This window comes from Pelodiscus sinensis, chromosome 1 (assembly GCF_052426305.1).
Source record: "Pelodiscus sinensis isolate ZL-2025 chromosome 1, ASM5242630v1, whole genome shotgun sequence".
Lineage (NCBI taxonomy): Eukaryota > Metazoa > Chordata > Testudines > Trionychidae > Pelodiscus > Pelodiscus sinensis.
In genome coordinates this window covers 204,467,982-204,489,844 of record NC_143052.1, presented here as the reverse complement: position 1 = coordinate 204,489,844, position 21,863 = coordinate 204,467,982, and the positions used below count along the sequence as shown (strand labels likewise).

Here is a 21,863-nt window from a genome sequence, read left to right as displayed (position 1 = left end):
AAAATACATAGATCTCAGCAGAATACAACACTGTAAATTCAATCAAACTACTCAGCTGATACCAGTGAAGCAGTAGAGTACAATTTAAATGTTTCATAAATAGAAGCAGACCCACTAAGATTGATTTACAGTTTAGATATACCATCTAGGGCCTTGCATTATCACTTGTATTTGCAATGTAACTATTTCAATACTTTGATATCCTTAGTATTTCAAATAAGAGGTATGTACTGAAATCTGAATTTGTTATCAGGCACACTGGAAAAGAAAGTTTAATCTGATATACTGAAGTTGAATCAGGGTGCATATAATATGGAGAAAAACCCCCACAAATCATGGACATAGACATACGTACGTACGTGTGTGTGTGTGTGTGGACATCTCACATACACACACACACAAAATCAATTTTACTTGGAAATAAAATTAGAAGGGCTATCTACTGAAGTTCATTTTTAAAAGTGTATACAGCTAGAATCCTACTGAAGGCAAAGAAGTAGGCTGTTTTAGTGAAATAAAATGTATATAGTACTGAAATGGATTTATCCATGCAAAAGCAGTGAGGGATACTACCTATAAGTAATAGTTTTTACCAGCTATGCAGTCACCTGCACTCACTCTGATTTTTTTTTCCCTAGGGAGAGGAAGTGTGATTTTTCATGGTTACAATTAAATCATTTTTGAAAAGTGGTACTCTAAATTGCTAAAAACTACTGAAGGGGAGTGTGTGTGTGTGGGGGGGGGAGGGGGGTTATTTAATGTGCCTGTCTCTGTAATAAAAGCCTCAATATAACTGATCTAACAGTTATACAAATATCAGTAAATAGAAGGCAAATGATGTTCTGAGGAAGCATTGCTCCTCCCAAATATCACATTTCACCTTCACAGAGTACTGTATTGTTAGCAGTTTAATGAATTTCTACTTTGGCACCAACACTGTTATTGTACCAATATCATGACATTGAATTTTCTCATGTATCCACAATTGTAGTCTCAACTTTTTAAGGCACATATAAAACTATATTAGAGAACATGAGTAATTGCTTTCAGGATCAGGCTCTAAGTTCAAAAGAAAGTAAATTCAAAAGAGGCCGAAATTAGTACAGTGGCATCCAGTGAAGGCTGAGAGTTGTGTTGTAGAAACAGAAACGGCCTACATGCAAATAGTAATCAGTGGTATATGTGGCCAGAATTCTGTTCTTCACCTTACCTGATGATTTCTGTATGTTTTTCAAGCTACCTACATTTATAAAGATAGTGAATAAAGTATTTAAATATGCTCTTCTCTAATCAGTTGTAGAAGAGAGATCACTCTCAAATACATACATATTTTTAGGAAAATTTATTATTGTCCCATTTCTAGCTGCAGATCATCTTGAATTAAGAATGAACCCTTAGAGGTCTTCAGTTTCATCAGTCTCCTATTTATGGTAAGAACTTCAAGTAACGAACATTTTAAAAATGGTAAGTTAATAATGGAACCATCATGAGCTTAAGAAGCTCAAAATACTAAATTACTAGAGACGAGTTCTGTGTCTCAGGTAGAGAGTAGCAGATTTAAAAAAAAAAAAAATCTAGGAATAGATTCTCAGTTTTGATCCACTCCCTGTGAGCTGCTCAGCTGCTACCAAGAGACATGAAACCTCCTCACAAGAGTTCTGTTCAGATTAGCTCTGGCATGGAGGAAGTACCAGAAGCCAAGAAGTTGGCAGAACTCACCAATACCTTCCTCTCTCTCTATAGATGCCAGAGTAGATTCATTGAGAGGTTAGCTGTGATGAACTCCAAATATCCCTGCTACAGTACCAATTTTGGGTGACAAAAAATAGAGCAATCTTCAGGCTACCCTAATTTGCTCCAGCCCTTTTTTAGGGCACAATAAGAGAGAGCCATAATTGACTCTGACAGACCTATTGCTGGACACGGGAGAGAATCTGACCCAAAGGATCAAACATGATCCAAGGTCCTACAGCAACAAAAACTGTTCAGAGTGCATGATGCTTTTTTTAGGGTTATTTAGAGCCAAAACAGATAAAAAGACCAGAGATTTCATACAGCCGAATAAAAAATATTAACTATGAAGATATTTTGCAGTGCTATCATCTGAAGCGTCTCTTTCAATCAACAAATAAATGAATTTCTGCAAAACATTACACAAGGGAATCAGTTGTTAAACCATATGCACTACTACCCAAAGCAGCAAGTATGAAAGGAGTAAAGATGTTGTTCACTTCACAGTAATTATAATTATTTTTCCCTAATGTAATTTTTTTCCAAGTTGCAACCAAACATCTCTCACTAAATCACATGATATACATTGTCAAGATACAGTCAACATCTGCATTTGTGTTGGAGTCTAGATATTTTTCTACCATGATACCCTATTTCAAGTTTGTCTGAGGATAAGGAGGGTGTCACATTTTTAAAATAAACAAAGAGTATACATAACTGATGAACATAGAGATACAAGGGAAAAAAGCCCACTAAAAAGGTGAAGGGAACAAAGAAACATATAGGCTCTTTCATTTTTGACCTTTTTCTTTATTCACTGGAAACATGCTTGTGCAATCAATAAGGTTCTTCCACATGAACAAAGATTAAAATAAAATGTTCATCTGCACAGTCTTCCACTTGGATGGGCAAAGCTACTACACACACAGTGGAACCTCACAGTACAACCACCAGCATTATAAATGGACCTTTGAACCACATCTCTCATTTAGAAACAGAAGTATGCAATTAGGTGTTGGCAGAGATAAGAGAGTACAGTACTGTGATATATATTCATTATTAACGAAAAGGGAACTATGAATGCTGTATTAAATCCATGTTCAGTTGTAAACTTTTAAAAAGAGAAGTGGGCAATTAACAGCCCATGGGCTGGACGTGGTTAGCCAGGATTAATCCCTGGCAGGCCACCAGACATATTATTTAACCGATCATCTGCAAGTATGGCCTCTTGCAGCTTGTATTTGGCCAGGAACAGCAATCCACAGCCAACAGGAGCAGAAAGCAGCCATACCCTGTGGACGCACTGGTAAATAACATGCCTGGGAGCTCGTCCCACAGGCAACTTATTGTCCACCTCTGTTTTAAGAGAACAGCCATAATGTTCTGTTGAGATTATGAACAATCTCCATTTGCAAGTTGTTTGTAACTCTGAAGTGCTGCTGTATGGTTTCCATTGCCATTTTGATTACGTCTGCAGAGGGATATTACTGCTGGGTAACTGCTTAATCTGTTTCTCTTCCTGGCCAATTAATGCCAGATATCTAAGTAAAGTATCATTTGGTGATGGAAAAACAGAATATCTTCAGCTCCATAACAGTTCAAAGAATTTAGGAAGTAGTAGTAGTAGAATTTAAGAAAATGGTGCAGAGCCAAAGTGACCCACGAGAATAAAAAACATGTTCATACACTGGTTTGTCCATTGGCTTCACTTCATCTTTCTGTTCAGTTTCCCAAAAGCAAACCTTTTCTCCCCAACTCATTTCTAGTCTTCACCTTACAGCTTTTTAAAATACGTACTATTCCTCTTCCCCTCTGTCTGTAAAAAGCAGAGGCAGCTGCAGTGAGCTACTGCCTTCTAAGGCTCTTGCCTGGCCTGAGTTCAGGCATTTTAAGGAAGCAGATGTACAGGAAGCTAATGAATGCCACTTGTTTTCACTAAACTTCATGATTAAAAAAATAGTTTCATGGCTAGGGCAAGTTTGACACTAGGAATACAATATAGAAGGCAGATATTCCTTTAAAAGTCGTTAGGGGAAAACTTAACTGAAGGGATAAAAACTCAGCTGTCTTGGAGTCTCACTTTGGGAATGAGAAAAGATGCATTAATAAGAGCTGAACACGAGCTCCCAATGTGATGCTGTGACAAAAAAAGATTAATGTGATTCTGGGATGCAGGAACAAGGAAATCTCAAGGAGAAGGAGGGAGGTTATTTTACCTCTGGATTTGGCACTGGTGTGACTATTTCTGGAGTACTGTGTCCAGTTCCCATGCTCACAATTCAAAAGGATGTTGATGGACTGGAGAAAGTTCATATAAGAGCCAGGAGAATGATTAAAGAATTAGAAAGACAAGGTAGGTGAGGAAATACCTTCTATGGGACCAACTTTTGTTGGTGGAAGAGGCTAAGCACGTACAAATAACAAAAGGGTTTTAAAATTTGCTTACAGATATAGACTCAAAGGGTGCAATCTAGTCATCTTGAAAAGCCTAAAAGGATGACCTCATTACCTTCAGAAATTATCTATATGAGAAACAAATAATTAATTAAGGCTCTTCAATCTAGTAGAGAAAGAAATAACATGATCAAATGGCTGGAAGATGAAGCTAGATATATTCAGACTAGAAATGAGTGTTAAAAAAATGTGACTAAACAGCAGATGATCAGAATGGTCCTTCCTGTCCTTGGAATCTATGAAGAAGAAAACATCACTGAGCAAACAGACTACCTTGAATGTTAATAGGTGAGAAAAGGGACCCTATGATGATTACAAATATTCTCTCTGGTGAAAACTTGTATTTCTAAGCAAATTGTGCTTCCTCACAGTGAAGGTCAGTTACTCTATTTATTAAAACAAACAAACAAACAAACCACTTTGTTCAGGGGATCATATCTTTAAGTATACGTTTTATTTGGGAACCTATGCCTTAGAGTAATATATGTACCCTTGCGAAGCTTTATCAAACACTCCGAAAATAAAATATCAGAGTATCTATCTCAGATATAAAGTACAGAAACAGTTCAAAGCCTGTTAATCCCATGCTCCCTACTGATACTTTTGCTTAACGACCTCTCCACCAAGAAGCCCCTTTAAAATAATCAGAAAATAGGGTCTGAGAAATATTTGCTGAGCACAAGCAGAGTAAAGAAAAGTAAATTACGATATCACATGAGACTGGAGAGTAGGTCAGGGGGATAGCCAGTTGCTAGAATAGTAGCCTCTGGATGTGCTAGATGTATGTATTCCAACTGCTCACTGAAGTGTCTCACTTTTTCCATCTCCTGCAAGAGGAGTCAGAATTGCCACCCACCAGTCTGATTCTGGTATGTGCCATACAGCTATCTTCATATTTTAAACTTTCTACACCAGTCAGATCACCTATCTGGCATAGCCATCAAATTCTGAAAGCTTCAGTTCTCCCAGATTAACTAATTTTTTGAAGTCGATTGAAAAATCGAATGGTTTATAATCAACCACAGTAGAAAATAAACATGTGGAATTTGTGCCTGGGCTAATATATTTTCATGGCAATTCTGCAAAGCTATTTTAATCTTTAAGCGATTTTAATCACCCTGATTTTTCATCTTTCATATTGTTTCATCGCATACTAGTGTATCTACAAGAAAATAAAATGTGCGAAGTCCCCAAAATATCAGACTTCTGTAAACGGAAGAGAGTTCAGGGTATAAGGGCATTCCAAAGGATCTGTTTCAGTGTGCAGAACACTGAGAAAATAAATGGAAAAGTATGCACCCTCTCTCTCTCACACACACACACACACACCCCTGCATCTTTCATGCAAGGATCTCACTGAGTTTAACAAATAATAATTTAGCCTAGTAATCTTGGTTTGAAATAAGTGAATACTCATTTAAGAGGTAGGGAAAGGCACAAAGAAAGGCATCGGATGCTGAGGTGAGAGGTGAAACATAAGGCCTCCAAAGAACAGACTGAATAGGAATGACAAGCTCCAACTGATACAGCATATTAGTGACAATATAGAAGCAATAAGAGAACTCAGGGGGGCTCCCCAGCTTTTTGCTGAAACCGATGAACATGTATTCAGAGAAATAAACTCAGGGGAAACAAAGGAACAGAATATATGGACAAAGCTGTTGCACAATGATGTAGCCGGGGCAAAGCCTGAAAACCGCTAAAGTATAAATCAATAATACACTCATTATACAACAACTGTGTAATGTATCTATTTTTGTATATTTTAAAGTTCGTCTAATCCTTTCAAACTGATTTACCAGCCCTACTGGGAGTTACAAAAAGATGACTCTGCAAAAAAAAGTATATAATTGAAATTAGAGTACAATGCTATTTCTAAAACTTGTCTGCAGACCGTGTGATGCTTTTTGGTGCATAGAATATTAATTAAATCTATTACTGTTGAATTACAATTTAAAATATGAAAACTCAGCTAAACATCTCAGTTCTGTTGAAACACAAAGCAAGACTCTATAGTATATTTTCAGAAAATACTTTTCCAGAGCAAGAAAATGAAATGATGCTTTTAAGGAAACTGTGTCTAGTTCGAATATATGCCTTGCATATGCTATAGAACTAATCACACAGAACCTGTAAAATGTTCTTCTGAAAGGAAATAATCCATTAAGACCACTTTTAGCACTGTTCCATAGAAACAACATTTTGAGATAATTTTTTAAGAAGCTAACGAAAGAAGATTGAGTTTAAAAAATTATGGCACTTCAGTAATAATATGTATGCCCAATTTCCATTAGTGCCAATAGGAAATTATATAAATGCACATAGTACAAATTCCTTAAGTTCCTAACAATGTTAACTGTTTAAGTTAATCACCATACCACGTTTCCCTCATTCAGTCAGTCTTTCCTCATCACCTTTGCATAATTTCCAAAGAATAGCTTCATAGGACATTTTCATATGATGATTGTTCATTCACATTAACATAAGGACCATCGCAGGAGTTCCATGGTTTGCTGGATGGTTAGTATTTGAGTTTCAGTGTAGTTGAATACTCAAAATTCCAGTCAACAGGAGCTCTTGGTGCTCAGTAGTTTTCAGAAAGGAAAAGTTCATGTGCAATGAACCCACACCTGAATATGCACACAGAATATTGTCACAGAGGAAGCTTGGACTATGCGAGTACGTCTGGACGTCCGGTATTCTGAAATAGCATTTTGCATGTCTTAGCAACAAGCCCATTATTTTGCAATATATTCCAAATAATGGGCTTGCTAGTCCAACATCCTGGTAAATCTCATTCCATGAGGATTAAGGGACTTGTTGTAATAGCGGTCTATTTCAAAATAAACTATGCAATTTGCATAGCTCGAGCTGCATAGCTTATTTTTATACAGCACCGCATAGCTGAATATACCCTAAATGACCTTTTACAGCAAAAGCAGGAGCCCCATCCCTGGAGGTAAAAAGTGGCATGTGTAACTGTGAGAGCGTAGCGGTTTCCATAGTCTCCAGAATCAGACACTACAAAGGTATGATTCCATGCTTTTACACACACACACACACACACACACACACACACACACACACACACACACACGTACGTAATTTCCCACATGAATGGATTCAGCATTTGTGGTATGTGCTGAACATTATTCTCAATGCAGAAGATAGCATCCACTTTTTTGGAACATCTGGAGCACAGAGGCTTGTTAACTAATGAACTCTGAATGAGAAACACGAGGGGATAGATTAAAAAAATAACAACCAAATAGTCCTGCAGCACCTTAGAGACTAAAAAAATGCAGATGGTATCATGAGCTGTCATGGGCACAACCCACTTCTTCCGAGACAGAATTGGATGAACCAGTGGAGAAGGAAAAAATAAGATGGATCTGAGGGGGTATAAGAGAGAGATAGTAATGGAATAAGGTGTTGGGGTAGGGAGGGGGAGACATAGGAATATGCTAGAGGGAAATGCCATGGGGAAGACAGAGACAGAAAAGAAAGAAAATAGGATGGGGCAGAGAAAGTTCAGGTGGCAAATGGGGAAAGAGTGTGAATGACCAATATCCAAACTGAATTACACACAAGTCAGTGTGTATGGGGAAGATGAAGAAGCTATACTCACAAGTGTTCAATTCCTGCTCAGCCAGCCTAGCATTGCACACATACACACACACACACACAAAAACGGAGAGAACAATGGTTGAGATTCACAGACAGCTCATTTGCACATAGAGCAAACTGCCATACTGATGGCCTTTTCACTAAGACAAGTAATATCCCCCACCAAGGATGGTTTTCTTCAGACAGATACTACACTGGTTTTTTGGAATACTGAATGAAGAAGGTTGAGAGTGTCAAGGGATTGGCTGAGAGTTCTGGGTCTGAAGTATCCCCTACTGGATATGCTTCAGGGGGTAAATAGCTAAAAGTTAAGAGTACAAGGGTCAGTTATGGCTCAGGATAGTGACACTCATTACAAGAGACCAAAGGCACCCTGCCTAGTGGCAATAGGCAAGCAGTGTCACCAAGCCAAGCCAATTCTACTCAGTTCCAACACAGGACTCTGAAACAGCAACCCCCTTCCAAGGGCCAATACCCCTAAGCATACTCCCTACCCTTGTCCCAAGTGCCTTTGGCCCCACCTTGGGCTAGGCTTGAGTCCCTTCTGTGTTTTCCTGAAGCTTTGTCCCGAGTATCCTCCACTCGCAATGGTGAGTCATCACCTTCCACAGTCAACAGGCTTCAAATGAGATGATTATCAGGCTCTATCCTGGCAGCTTCCCTGTGGGAATCTACTTCATCCAACTGCTCTCTTCTCTTGTCAGTCAAGATGGAGCAGAGTTGTTCACTTTTAAATTTCCTACACTGGGAAAAATCCCAGCAGAAGTGGTGCCAGTTCAGCTGAAGATAGACAATTTTTTTGTAAAAGGGAGGGGTGGAGGGGGAGGGGAAGGGGGGAGGAGGAGTTCAGGACTTTTACTATGGTCCTTGTTGTTTTGATTGGCTCCTGGAGTCTAACCATCCCTGGTTCCAGCCAGTCAGAATGAAAGCTTGACTTGGGTCATTTTGGTGCAATCCAGCTAGCCTGTAACTGTGCATCACATCCCATTCCCTGCTATCTGATCATTAGTACTAACAGTATGCATGTGACCACTAAGGCACTTAAAAATTCCAGTTCCTCCATTCAGATCCTGAGTCTGGGACTCTGGGCACCCCCTCTGCTCAGCAGGACAGAACCTGAGGATGAGGATGGGGGGCTGTGCTTGTTTTTTAAAAAAAGCTATTAAAATTCCAGAAGATGGGAGGAAAAGTCCTGAACTTGGCTGCTGTATGGGTCAGAAACTCCTTCAAGTACTGCAGATGCTGCAAGGTGTAAGAGTCCCATGTGCAACTCCCTGGTGACAGCATCATGTGCAACTGTGTACATGTTCTTTGAAGTCCCAATCCCAACTGGTTCCTTCCAGCCTGCATGAGGTGCCTCTGTGTGCTGCGACAGAGTAGCTCTGGGACACCTTGCAGAACAGCACAGGTATGGGAAAGCATGTAAGGCAAAGAGTAAAGGGAGGTAATAAGCACCAGGAAGCAGGCAGAAGAGACAAAGATGGTGAAGGGAGGGAGAATGGTACAGGGAGGTACAGTGGGCCCACAGAACACACATGTTTTAAAAGGGTTTTGCTTGTTTTCAGCCTCATTTTAAAAGAGGATTAGCTTGCATTTCTGCATATTTTTCCAGGTTGCTTATTTACAGCGTGAAAGTTAACTCCTCTCTGTGGAGCCTTCAGCTCAGAGCAATTCAAAACTCTCACCTTACTAATGCAGGGTTGGTACACTTTAGTACAGAGGGGAAAACTATTTCAGCTGCACTTCGTATACTTGGTGGGTATCAATGCTTCACAATCACAAAAGATTAATTGACTGATGATTCTTCACACAGGGATCTTACTTTTCCTGCTGGACTACCCCACCTTCTAGCACTTGAAATAGTAGTTTTGCCAACTAATGGTGTGTAGCCAGGAAATAGCATCTCTCATACCTGCCTGTGTTGACTCTATTCTTAAATAGCCTTCCAGCTAGTCCTACAGATTTTGATTAATCACGTACATTTGCTTTATAAGGATGGATGATTCATTACCAATGAACCTTTACTGCCTTCTGGGATGATTTTGGAAATGTGCACAGTGTACATATTCTGAATGAGATTATGAATGCCTCTGAATCAGACTGCAAACTTATATTATGAGGTGGGTCTTTACCCTCCATCTTGAACTTGAATTCCAGAGAGATGCTGATACATGACAAACAATATTGGGTCATTAAACTTTTGCTATCAGCCATCCATTGACAAAGATGACTGCAGGCAGGTCGAACCAATTTTTTTTTTCCAAATCTCAAACCGGGACAAGTAACCAAGGCAATAAAGTCACCTGGTAGGGGTTTCTGCCTACATATGGAGGCTCTTGAGGGAGGTCATGGAAAGATTGCAAAAAGGTGTTATTTGAGGCCATTGTTCTGCAGATCAAGAGAAAGGAGAAGTAACCTGGCATCTAGGAGCCAGTGAGAAAAGGGATGCCTCCTACCTTCCTGAATAAACGTGAACACCGAAGAAAAGGGTGAAGAAATGAAGGCACCAAATTTAGGATGACTGTGTCTAATGATCTGTACTCTCCTGTGGTTTACATAATTAAAGTCAAAGAGCAATGGCATTAGAATGTGTGCAAAATATGTATAGAATCATAAAATACTAGAACAGGAAGAGAACTTGTGACAAGGGGTGCATACCGCACACTGAATCAGGTGGGATTAAAACTTTCTAGAAGTCACACCCCCGAAACCAGACTGTGCATACTCCAAATGCTAGGGCAGCATAAAAGGCCGTAGTGCAGCTCAGTCTGGGCTGGCCACTGAAGTAGTAAGACCTTCAGCAGGAGTACCATATCTGTGCCAGCCAGAGACTCAGACAGTAGCACCCAGAGATCCAGGAGACCGTTGTCGTACCTCAGTGTTTTCGTACCTCGGTACCTTCGGTGGTCTGGACTGTCAGTGTCAGCGTCGTCTGGTCAGGGTCATCCTGGCATGCTCCTGACAGGACCTCTACTCCATCGGCTGCGTGCGTAACAATCACTCCCTTTATCTAGAGTGTTAGACCCCGTGCACTTGGGTCAACACAGGAGATCTCTGAGAGGCCTCAGAAACGACAGATGCAGGCAACGTTTGAAATCAATCGAGCAGGTTTATTGTCAAATGCGAAGCTCTACCAGTTGGTAACAGAGATCAGTACAATGTTACATCACTGGGCACTATGGCCTGCGTTGACAAGGTACCAACACAGGGCAGGCCTATTGCCATATAACAGATATTAACAGCAGTTAGTCAAAGTTAAGCTACTGTGCATTCTGTAAGTTTAGCCAATGACACCTGCCGTTCAGGCGCCTAGTGCACCCCCCCCCCCCCCCCCCAGGTCGGCCAGAGAGCACCTTCTGCAGTGTCCTTTAATAGACAGGTTTAAACAACTCACATCATTTCTTTACGTACGGGTTACCACCCTCTGTTGCCTAGATACCACCCCTCACCTTATGGAAGGGGGGCTTACTTACTATCCTTCATGCTGTCAATTCCGACCTGGTCCTGAACCTAGGTCGGTATGTGCATTAGTTTTTAGGGAGTTTTTGTACCAGGACATTCCTTAAGATGTTCCATTACTCCCTTTTGGCTTACAGTCTGTTCTCGGTGCCTCCCTGTGTCCTAACTTACACAATTACACAGTTATCAGTATCTAAGTTACTGAACCAAAGTCTTGCGCACTAGATTGTAGGCCTGTTGCTGTTTTCATGTTACAGGCCTTAGGCCTGCTGACTCCATGTTACTGACCCTCAACTTACTCCAACCATCATGAGCTACCAGTGCCAAAGGAATCCCAAGGAGAGGTGGATGCAGGAGAAATGGAGGATCCAGAGATCTCCTGGAACGGACCTGTACCAATCCTGGTAAGAAGTGACCCAGGGAGGTGTCAGAATGCCCAGGTGAGCTTGGCATGTTTCGGTCAGACTCCCCGCTGTACGAGTGGTAGAATGCTCTGCTACTCACAGGGCACTGGGTTGGACCCGGTGGAGTAGGGCAGGCCTGGGTCCTCCTTCTCGGGTGGTTACCTCCCCCAACTTATTGTCTCTGCCCTGAGTTAAAGGGCTACCCTATATTGACTTTGGCCATTGGGTATGTTGCCCTGAATTAAAGGGTCATAGCTTATTGACTGTAGACTTTATGCCATAATACTCTAGACAGAGACACGGCTGGCAATCCAATGGATGAGTAGGCAGTGACCACACTGCGGGGTACTTGAAATCCAAAGAAGGGGAGAATACACCCCATCACAGACCTCAAAAGGTCACCAAGTCCAGGCCCCTGCCCTCACAGCAGTACAAAGCACCATCTAGATCATCCCTGATAGATATTTATTTAACCTGCTCTTTAATATCTTCATCATTGGAGATTCTACAACCTCCCTATGCAATGAATACGATTGCTTAACCACCCTAAGTTAGGAAGTTATTCCTAATGTCCAACCTAAATCTATCTTGCTGCAATTTGAGCCCACTGCTTCTTGTCCTATCATCAGAGGCCAAGGAGATTTTTTTTCCCTCCCTCCTCCTTATAACACCCTTTTAGAAACTCGTTGCTTTTCTCTGGACCATCTCCAAATCTTTCTTTAAATGTGGTGGCCCGAATCATAGAACCATAGAGCTGGAAGAGACCTGAGAAGGCCATCAAGTACAGCCCCCTGCCCAAGGCAGAGCCAATCCAAATTAAATCAACCCAGCAGCCAGGGCTTTGTCAAGCCGAGACTTAAACACTTCTAAGGATGGAGACTCCACTACTTCCCCCACCTCCCATTCCAGTGCTTCACCACCCTCCTAGTGAAATAGTTTTTCCTAATATCCAACCTAGACCTCTCCCACTGCAACTTGAGACCACTATTCCTTGTTCTGCCATCCATCACTACTATGAAAAGCGTCTCTCCCGCCTCTCTGGAACCTCCCTTCAGGAAGCTGAATCTATCAAATCCCCCCTCACTCTTCTCTTCTGCAGACTAAATAGACCCAACTCCCTCAGCCTCACCTCGTAGGTCATATGCTCCATCCCCCTAATCATTTTGGTTGTCCTCCCCTGGACCCTCTCCGATGCATCTACATCCTTCCTGTAATTGGGGGCCCAGAACTGGACAGAATACTCCAGGTGTGGCCTCACCAGAGCTGAGTAAAGAGGAATAATCACATCTCTGGATCGACTGGCAATGCTCCTCTTAATGCAACCTAATATGTCATTAGCCTTCTTGGCTATAAGGGCACACTGTTGACTCATGTCCAGCTTCTCATCCAGGTCCTTTTCTACAGTACTACTTAGCCAGTTGGTCCCCAGCCTGTAACAATGCTTCGGATTCTTCCGTCCAAAGGGCAGGACTCTACACTTGTCCTTGTTGAACCTCATCAGATTTCTTGTGGCCCAATCCTCCAATTTGTCTAAGTCACTCTGGACTCTATCCCTGGCCTCCAGCTTATCTACCTCTCACCTTTGCTTAGTGTCATCCGCAAACTTGCTGAGGGTGCAATCCATCCCCTCATCCAGGTCAATAATAAAGATGAACAAAACTGGTCACAGAACCAAATCTTGAGGTACTCAGCTAGAAACCAAATGCCCTCTTGACATTCTTGATCACCTTCCCCTCTTCCAAGTGCTTCAAAATGGATTCCTTGAGGATCCCCTCTATGATTTTTCCAGGGACTGAGGTAAGACTGACTGGCCTAGAGTTCCCTGGGTCAGCCTTCTTCCCTTTCTTAAAGATGGGCACTACATTTGCCTTTTTCCAATAATCTGGGATCTCTCCTGATCTCGATGACTTTTCAAAGATAATGGACAAAGGTTCTTCAATGACATTTGCCAACTCCCTCAGTACCCTTGGATGTATTAAGTCCAGACCCATGGATTTATGTATGTTTAGCTTTTTTAAATAGTTCATATCCTGTTCTTTCCCCACCAAGGGCTGTCCACCTTCATCCCATATTGCGTCACATAGCGCATTAGTCTGGGAGCTGACCTTGTCCGTGAAGACAGAGGCAAAGAAAGCATTAAGTACTTCAACTTTCCCCACATCATCTATCACTAGGTTACCACCCTCACCCAGTAGGGGCCCCACACCCTCTCTGATCACATTCTTCTTGCTAACATGACTGTAGAAACCTCTCTTGTTATCCTTCACATCCCTTGCGAGTCGCAATTCCAATTGCGTTTTCACCTTCCTGATAACTCCCCTGCATTCTTAAGCTATACATGTATACCCCTCCCAAGTCATCTGTACAAGTTTCCCCTTTTTGTAAGCTCCCTTTTTGTGCTTCAGTTCACCAATGATTTCCCCAGTAAGTCAATCCGCTCTCCTACCATATTTGCTTTTCTTGCTACGCATTGGAATGGTTTCTTTCTGTGCCTTCAATAAGGCTTCTTTAAAATACTGCTAGCTCTCCTGGTCTCCTTTCCCCTTCATGTTAGCATCCCAGGGGATTTTGACCATCAGGTCTCTGAGGGAGTCAAAGTCTGCTTTTCTGAAGTTCAAGGTGTGTATTTTACTACAGTAAAACTCCAATAGTCCGGCATCAAAATGGCAAGAGCCTAGTGAGTGAGCTTTGGCAAAAAATGAGTCACAAGGTAACAGCAGCAGCAGCTGAACTGAGCAAAAAGGGTAAAAAAGCCTTAAAAAAACTAAAACATTACAGTATACTGTATACAGTATGTACAATAAAAAGGGTTAAGAACACTTTATATACAGTCTATAATGTATACAGTGTATATATATATATATATACACACACACACACACACACACACACACACAAGCTTATAAATCCGGCATATCTGATAATCCGGCACCACCTAGGTCCCATAGGTTCCGGATTATTGGAAGTCTACTGTACTCTCCTTTCTTCCTTTGGTCAGGATCCTGAAATCAACCATCTCATTATCACTGCTTCCCAGGTTGTCACCCACCTCTAGTTCCCCTATTATCTCCTCCCTGTTTGTGAGCAGCAGGTCAAGCAGCGTACAGCCTCTGGTCAGATCCTGCAGCATTTGTACCAAGAAGTTATCCCCAACATTCTCCAAAAACTTCCTGGATTGTCTGTGTACTGCTGTATTGGTCTCCCAACAGATGTCGGGGTGATTAAAGTCCCCCATGAGAACCAGGGTCTGCGATCTGGAAACTTCTCTCAGTTATCCGAAGAAAGCCTTATCTCCCTCATCCACCTGATTCGGTGGCCTGAAGCAGGCACCAACCACATCATCACTGCTACTGCTTACACCTCTAAACTTGACCCATAGACTCTCAACAGGATTTTCTCCCTCTGTATATTGGAGTTCTGAGCAATCATATTGCTCTCTTACATAAGGTGCAACTCCTCCTCTTTTTCTCCCCTGCCTGCTCTTTCTGAACAGTTTATACCTTTCTATGACAGCACTCCAGTCATGCAAGTCATCCCACCAAGTCTCCGTTATCCCAATCAAATCGTAGTTCTTGGACTGGGCCAGGGCCTCCAATTCTTCCTGTATGTTACACAGGCTTCTTGCATTAGCGTACAAACACCTTAGATAACCAGTTCATTTCCCTACCCTTTGCATTCGAATCAGGGGTCCACTTTTGTTGCTCGTTCCTCTTTGCATATCTTTCCGGTATCTGGCTTTCCCACTCCCCTCAGGGTTTTGGTCACCGTCCCCCAACGAACCTAGTTTAAAGCCCTCCTCACTAGGTTTGCAAGCCTGCCCATGAAGATGCTTCTTCCTCTCTTTGTTAGGTGGATCCCATCTCTTCCTAACAATCCTTGTGCCCCGAACAGAGTCCCATGGTTGAAGAAACCAAAGCCCTCTCTGCGACACCAACTGTGCAACCACGCATTTACTTTCTCAATTTGACGATCCCTACCCAGTCCTTTCCCTTCAACAGGGAGGATGGACGAGAACACCACTTGTGCTCTGAATTCTTTGATCCTTCTTCCCAACTCTACGTAATCCGCAGTAACCCGCTCAAGGTCATTCTTGGCCGTATTGTTAGTTCCCACATGGAGAAGTAGGAAGGGCTAGCGATCCGAAGGTTTGATCAGTTTTGTAAGCCTCTCAGTCACATCCTGAATTCGAGTTGCCAGTAAGCAGCACACCTCTCGAGATTCCATGTCTGGACGGCAGATGGATGGCTCAGTCCCTCTTAGGAGGGAGTACCCGATCACTACCACCCACCTTCTTCTTTTGGAGGTGGTGGTCGTGGAACCCCCCATTCCTAAGACTATGCATCCCATGCCTTCCAGTTGAAGTGGTTCCCTTCTGATTTTTTACTTGTGAGGTCCCTTTCAAAGCATTCTCCATCACAGAGCCTGTGGAGAGAGTCTGAAAGCAATTACTTGCCTCTGTAGGAATGATGGATTCCCGTGTTGGCTTTTTTCTCCTTCTAGAAGTTACATGCTGCCAGTTCTCTTCCTCATCCTGTACTGCCATCTCTGGGTCTTCTGCCTGCCTTGCTTGCAGGATTAAACACTGCCTTCTATCGAGGAAGTCTTTATCCTCTCTGATCAAGCGTAGGGTTGACATTTGGGCCTCCAGTCCTCTAATTTTTTCCTCCAAAATGGCGACCAGCTTGCACTTAGTACAGATGTAATCCCTTCTTTCTTCAAGGAGGAAGACAAACATGGCACATGCTATGCAGGTAACAACAGCAGACCTATCACCATCCATACCTGCGGGCCTAAAAAAGGGTTTCAAGGAAAGGCACCCCCTTCCCTCTTTCCTCTCAAGTGGGCACAATAACCCAACTGAGGCATAATCAGCACAGATTAGAGCAGAAGAATGACTCTGTGTCTTGCTCACATCACTCCTTTTAATGCATCCCAGAATGATGTTTGCTATTTTTGCAACCATGTCATACTGTTGACTCATTAGTTTGTGGTCCTCTATGATCCATAGATCCCTTTGGAAACTCCTTCGGAGACAGTCCCTTCCCATTTTGTATGAGTGAACTTGATTGTTTCCTTCCCAGCTTGGTATCCTCTGCAAACTTTATAAACATACTCTCTATGCCATCATCTAAGTCACTGATGAAGATATTTAACAGAACCAGTCTCAAAACTGACCCCTGTGGAACCCCACTTTTTATGCCCTTTCAGTATAACTGTGAACCATTAATAACTCAGAGAGTAGTTGTTTGCTTAACAAGAGATGACATATCTTTCACCCCTTTCAATGTGAGTCTGAAAGCTTGTGTATTTTTAAACTGAATGTGGGTCTGAACTCTCAGCTGAACAATGGGGTACTAGAGAGATGACCTGGAGACCTGGACCCTAAAATGTGTTTACAGACTCCAAAGTTGGGGATTAGATGTCAGGAGCTAAAAATACATCAAAACCCAGCTGACAGTTGCCCTCACAGCAGTTCAGTGGGTGGCTGAGAGTGAGTCCCGCAATCTGTGATGTCTCTGTTCCTCCTTGTGGCATGAATGTTATATTTGATCTTGGGATAACTGAGAGGTCCTTCTATTTAATTAATGTCTTTTAGGACTGTAAAGGAATAAGTTCTCTTTTGCTATGCAGTTGTAAAAACCAAAGTTAGATTATTGTGAATTGTCTAGTCACTTTCTTCAGTGGATGCTATTACCATATTGTTTGCCAACTACAGCTGTAGCATGGAGTAAACCTTAGTTGTCCTTCTGGTATTCAACTTTTTCTGTGGTTTCTATATCATTTTTATTTAATCATGTCCTGTATTAACAGCAACACTTCCTTCTTCCCCCTTCAAAAAACAGCAAACAAAAAACAAAAACAAAAAAAACTAGGAAGATTTGAAAAGTTAGTTTTCACACTTAAAAGCAGCTACATCAAAGTATAGATCCTGCAAAGTCGTACACAGATCTTCAACTTTCCATACTGAGCATTGAACTTAAGTAGGCATATTCACAGCACATATATTTTAAAAAGTATGCAAGTCCTTGCAGGAGGTATATGCATAATATACATGAAAGTTTACATTTGTTATTGCCTGTCCTTTGACTACTTAATGTTCTCTTAATGCAGTGGAACTGCTTCATCTTTGCTTATTCCTGTTTGACAGGAAGACTCTTAGATTAATGTGAACAGTTTAACATCAGTATAAAACTTACATAATGCAGTGAAAGACTAGGACCAGTATTTCTAGAATGCCCTTTTTCAATAAAATAATTCTATAAAATAGAATTGTGTGTCTCTGTAATGTGAAAATAGTGGTGCTGCTGTCTCACAAACATCTAATTATATTTACTAGAGACTAGCTACCTTTGGAATATCTCAGTGGTTGTGCTTTTTTAACTCAGTATGAGGGCCTATTTCTAGGTCACTGAAATCAATGCGAGTCGATAAATTTATTGCCACAGTCTTCCTGTGTGATCTGAATCAAATTACAGTCTCTTTCTGCCTGAGCCCCTGATCTATCAAATAGGAATAATGGAATTTCCAACATCATATGGGTGTTTTAGGGATAACTGTATGAAAAAGATTGAGGTTCTCAGATACCAGGGTAGCTTGAGCCATATAAATACATAAAATAGACATCTTTGCAAGTATCTTCAATTGGTCTAAGATTAGACTCTCAATAAGGTGACGCTTTGAATGCCTATGAAATGGTTTCATTCCTACATTTGAGCCAGTAAGACTAAAATCACATATGAAAGGAAAAACAGAGCAAAGGAACAGCTGAGTGGTGACAACCACAGCATTTAGAGAGAAAATGGCTAGAAAGAACAGTGATTATCAGCTAAGACAGTGAATAATAGTTTGTCCAAAGCAAGTATCAAATGAAAGGTGATGAGCCTACTGTTGGTGCATTTCCTCCTGAAAAGAAGTCTGTAGCAACAATCTTAGCCCAGGAACTTTCTTAGAAGATTTCTCTTTTCCATTTCTACTATAAAACTCTCTCACTCCACCCATTACATGTCTCTCCTTGCCAGACTCCAGATTTTCTCTGCTGATTCTCTACCATTTTTTCACATCTGCCTGTCTAAAGTTAAGCATTTGTATTTTTATTTAAAAATAAAGCCAAATACATCAGGTCTGCAGAGACATATCACAGTGAGGACTCTGCCTGTGCTTTTGATGCAGTGCTGTCAGATTAATGCTGGATTTTGTTGGTTGGTAGATGGTGCTAACTTCTCATTGACAAGACCCAGAGTTCATTGCCCTTATTGCTTGCCTCAAGTGTGTAAATAATAAGTTAAGTCTTACTGTGCTGCTGCTGCTAGGTATATAAATTAGAAACAGGATCTGTCTAACAAAGCTGTCAGCTAATGTCTGCTGCTATTATGCAATAGCACAGAGTTGGCTGTTAATGGCTGACAAGACAACTCATCCTCTCCTGCCCCGAAGTAGGTAGAGAACCACTTCAAATTTTATTCCAGGCCTTAGCACTTCAAAAGAACCTACAATTTAGCTTTAAAATAAAATAATCATACCAAGAATTTGCAAGCAAAGCATTAGAGGTATCTTGGCCACTAGACCGTAACACTCCATCCTGAGTTCTAGACCCTGGCTCCACTCAAAGCAATCACTATAGCAATTTAAAGACTAACAAGATGGTTTATTAGATGATGAGCTTTCGTGGGCCAGACCCACTTCCTCAGATCAAATAGTGGAAGAAAATAGTCACAACCATATATACCAAAGGATACAATTCTTGATCTTATAACTCACTTGGTTAGGCCCAATAATGGTGTCAGCAGAGTGAATATGTGGACAAAGCTGGCAACGGGGTTTGTTGTAAGGGAAAGTACCAGTGTTGGTATTAGTGTGGTATGTCCTGTGGTTGTTGGTAAGAATCATCTTGAGGTTAGGTGGTTGTCTATAGGAGACTATGGGTCTGTCTCCCAGAGCTTCTTGGAGTTTAGTGTCCTGTTCCAGTATAGGCTGTAATTTATTGATAATGTGTTGGACAGGTTTAAGTTGGGAGCTGTAGATGATGACAAGTGGTGTTCTATTGTTGGTTTTCTTGGGTCTGTCTTGTAGTAGATGGTTTCTAGGTATTCGTTTGGCTCTTTCAATTTGCTTTTTTATTTCTCCGGGTAGGTAGTTGAGGTTTATAAATGCTTGGTAGAGATCCTGAAGTTTCTGGTCTCTGTCAGTGGGATTAGAGCAGATGCGGTTGTATCGAAGGGCTTGGCTATAGATGATGGATCGTATGGTGTGTGCTGGATGGGAGCTGGAAGAATGTAGGTAAATGTATGAGTCAGTGGGTTTTCTGTAGGGGGTGGTGTCTAATTTTCCATTGTTGATTTGTACTGTGGTGTCCAGGAAATGGATCTCTCGTGTGGAATGGTCCAGGCTGAGGTTAATGGTGGGGTGTAGGCTGTTGAAATCTCTGTGGAATGTCTCCAGTGTTTCTTGGTCATGTGTCTAGATCATAAAGATGTCATCGATGTAGCGTGAGTAGAGAAGGGGTGAAAGGGGACGGGAGTTGAGGAAACGTTGTTCTAGGTCAGCCATAAAGATATTAGCATACTGTGGGGCCATGTGTGTACCCATGGCTGTGCCGCTGATCTGGAGGTATAAGTTGTCCTCAAACTGGAAATAATTGTGGGTGAGAACAAAGTTACATAGGTCTGCTATCAGGTTGGCAGTGGTATCCTCTGGGATAGTGTTTCTAATAGCTTGTAATCCGTCTTCATGTGAGATGTTGAGTTATAAGATCAAGAATACATATTCCTGCGCATCCAGAAATATAATCTATGCTATCATGTGCCAAAAGTGTCTGTCTGCTATGTACATTGGACAAACGTCTCGGACACTTCGCCAAAGAATCAATGCCCACAAAACAGACATTAGACAGGATCACAAAGAAAAAACAGTTTCTTGCCATTTCAACCAGAAAGGACACTGTCTTAATGACCTAATCACATGCATCCTACTTCAGAAGACTTTCAAATCTGCACTTGAAAGGGAATCCTCTGAACTGGCATTCATGCTAAAATTCGACACTCTCCACAGGGGGCTGAACAAAGACCCCAACTACCTTACCCATTACAAAGATAGCTTCCCCAATTATCACTTCTAATACCATTAACTCACAGACATCTACCCTTCCCCACCTCTAATATCATTAACTCACAGGCATTCACCTTCCCCCCCCCCCCCCCGCATCCCCCTTCTGTTCTGAAATGTGATTTGTCCTTTTCATATGTGTTCATTTTTTTAATTGTAACCTTTGGTATATATGGTTGTGACTATTTTCTTCCACTATTTGATCTGAGGAAGTGGGTCGGGCCCACGAAAGCTCATCATCTAATAAACCATCTTGCTAGTCTTTAAACTGCTACATAGTCCTGTATTTTGTTTCAGCTACACCAGACTAACACCGCTACATTTCTATCACTATAGCAATTTAATGTGTTGCATTTTTTCCCTACCATGGTAAAGAGTAAGTGAGACAGGACTAGTCATCCAAAAAAATCTACAACTTACTAAAATTGTTTGGAAGTTAACTGGAAAAGTTAAGAGAAAAAATGACTGCTGATTTTTTTTTTGTGTGTGCTAGTTCCAGATGTGACTTGGCTTTATGAGGATGGAAGCTTTTCCCCCACTTCACCTATATAAAATCCAACCACTTCAGCTGTATTCTGGAAGAGCATGATGAAGTACAATTGTATGTCCTCTTCCCCTCCCCCACAACCTAGGTCTATAGTGTAGTACTAGCACAGAGCTTTTCTGCCATTCACTATGGCTGTTATTCCAGTCAGACTGGAACAAAAGTTCATATGCTTCCGCTGTGGCAATGTACCACTGTGTAGTCATTTGCAGTTCAATAAAGTTTGATTTCTCAGAATAGGAAAATATCACAACCATACCACAAACTAGAGTATCTAAACATAGAAAAGAAAACTGCAACTTCCTAAAACTTATTGTAAATTGTGAATATTGCTTTAATGTCTAATCTCTTACGTCTGATTTTAGGGAGTAAGCCTAGTGTGGTGGGAGGCTAGAGATGCAAGTCCACCTTCTCAAGATTCATGTTTAATATTGGTTAAGTACTTAATGTGTTACACATACTTCTCTATCTGTGAAAAGCCACCACACTGCAAGAGAGCTGTGAAATTTCAGCAAATTACATTAATTTCTTGGAGAGCCTCA

General features: G+C 41.4%; 1 protein-coding gene across 12 annotated transcripts in view; it reads right to left on the bottom strand.

The window, feature by feature from the left end:
- DMD (dystrophin) overlaps nt 1–21,863 on the bottom strand; it is a 2,135,104-nt gene that overhangs the window by 1,492,816 nt on the left and 620,425 nt on the right. The window lies entirely within an intron of this gene.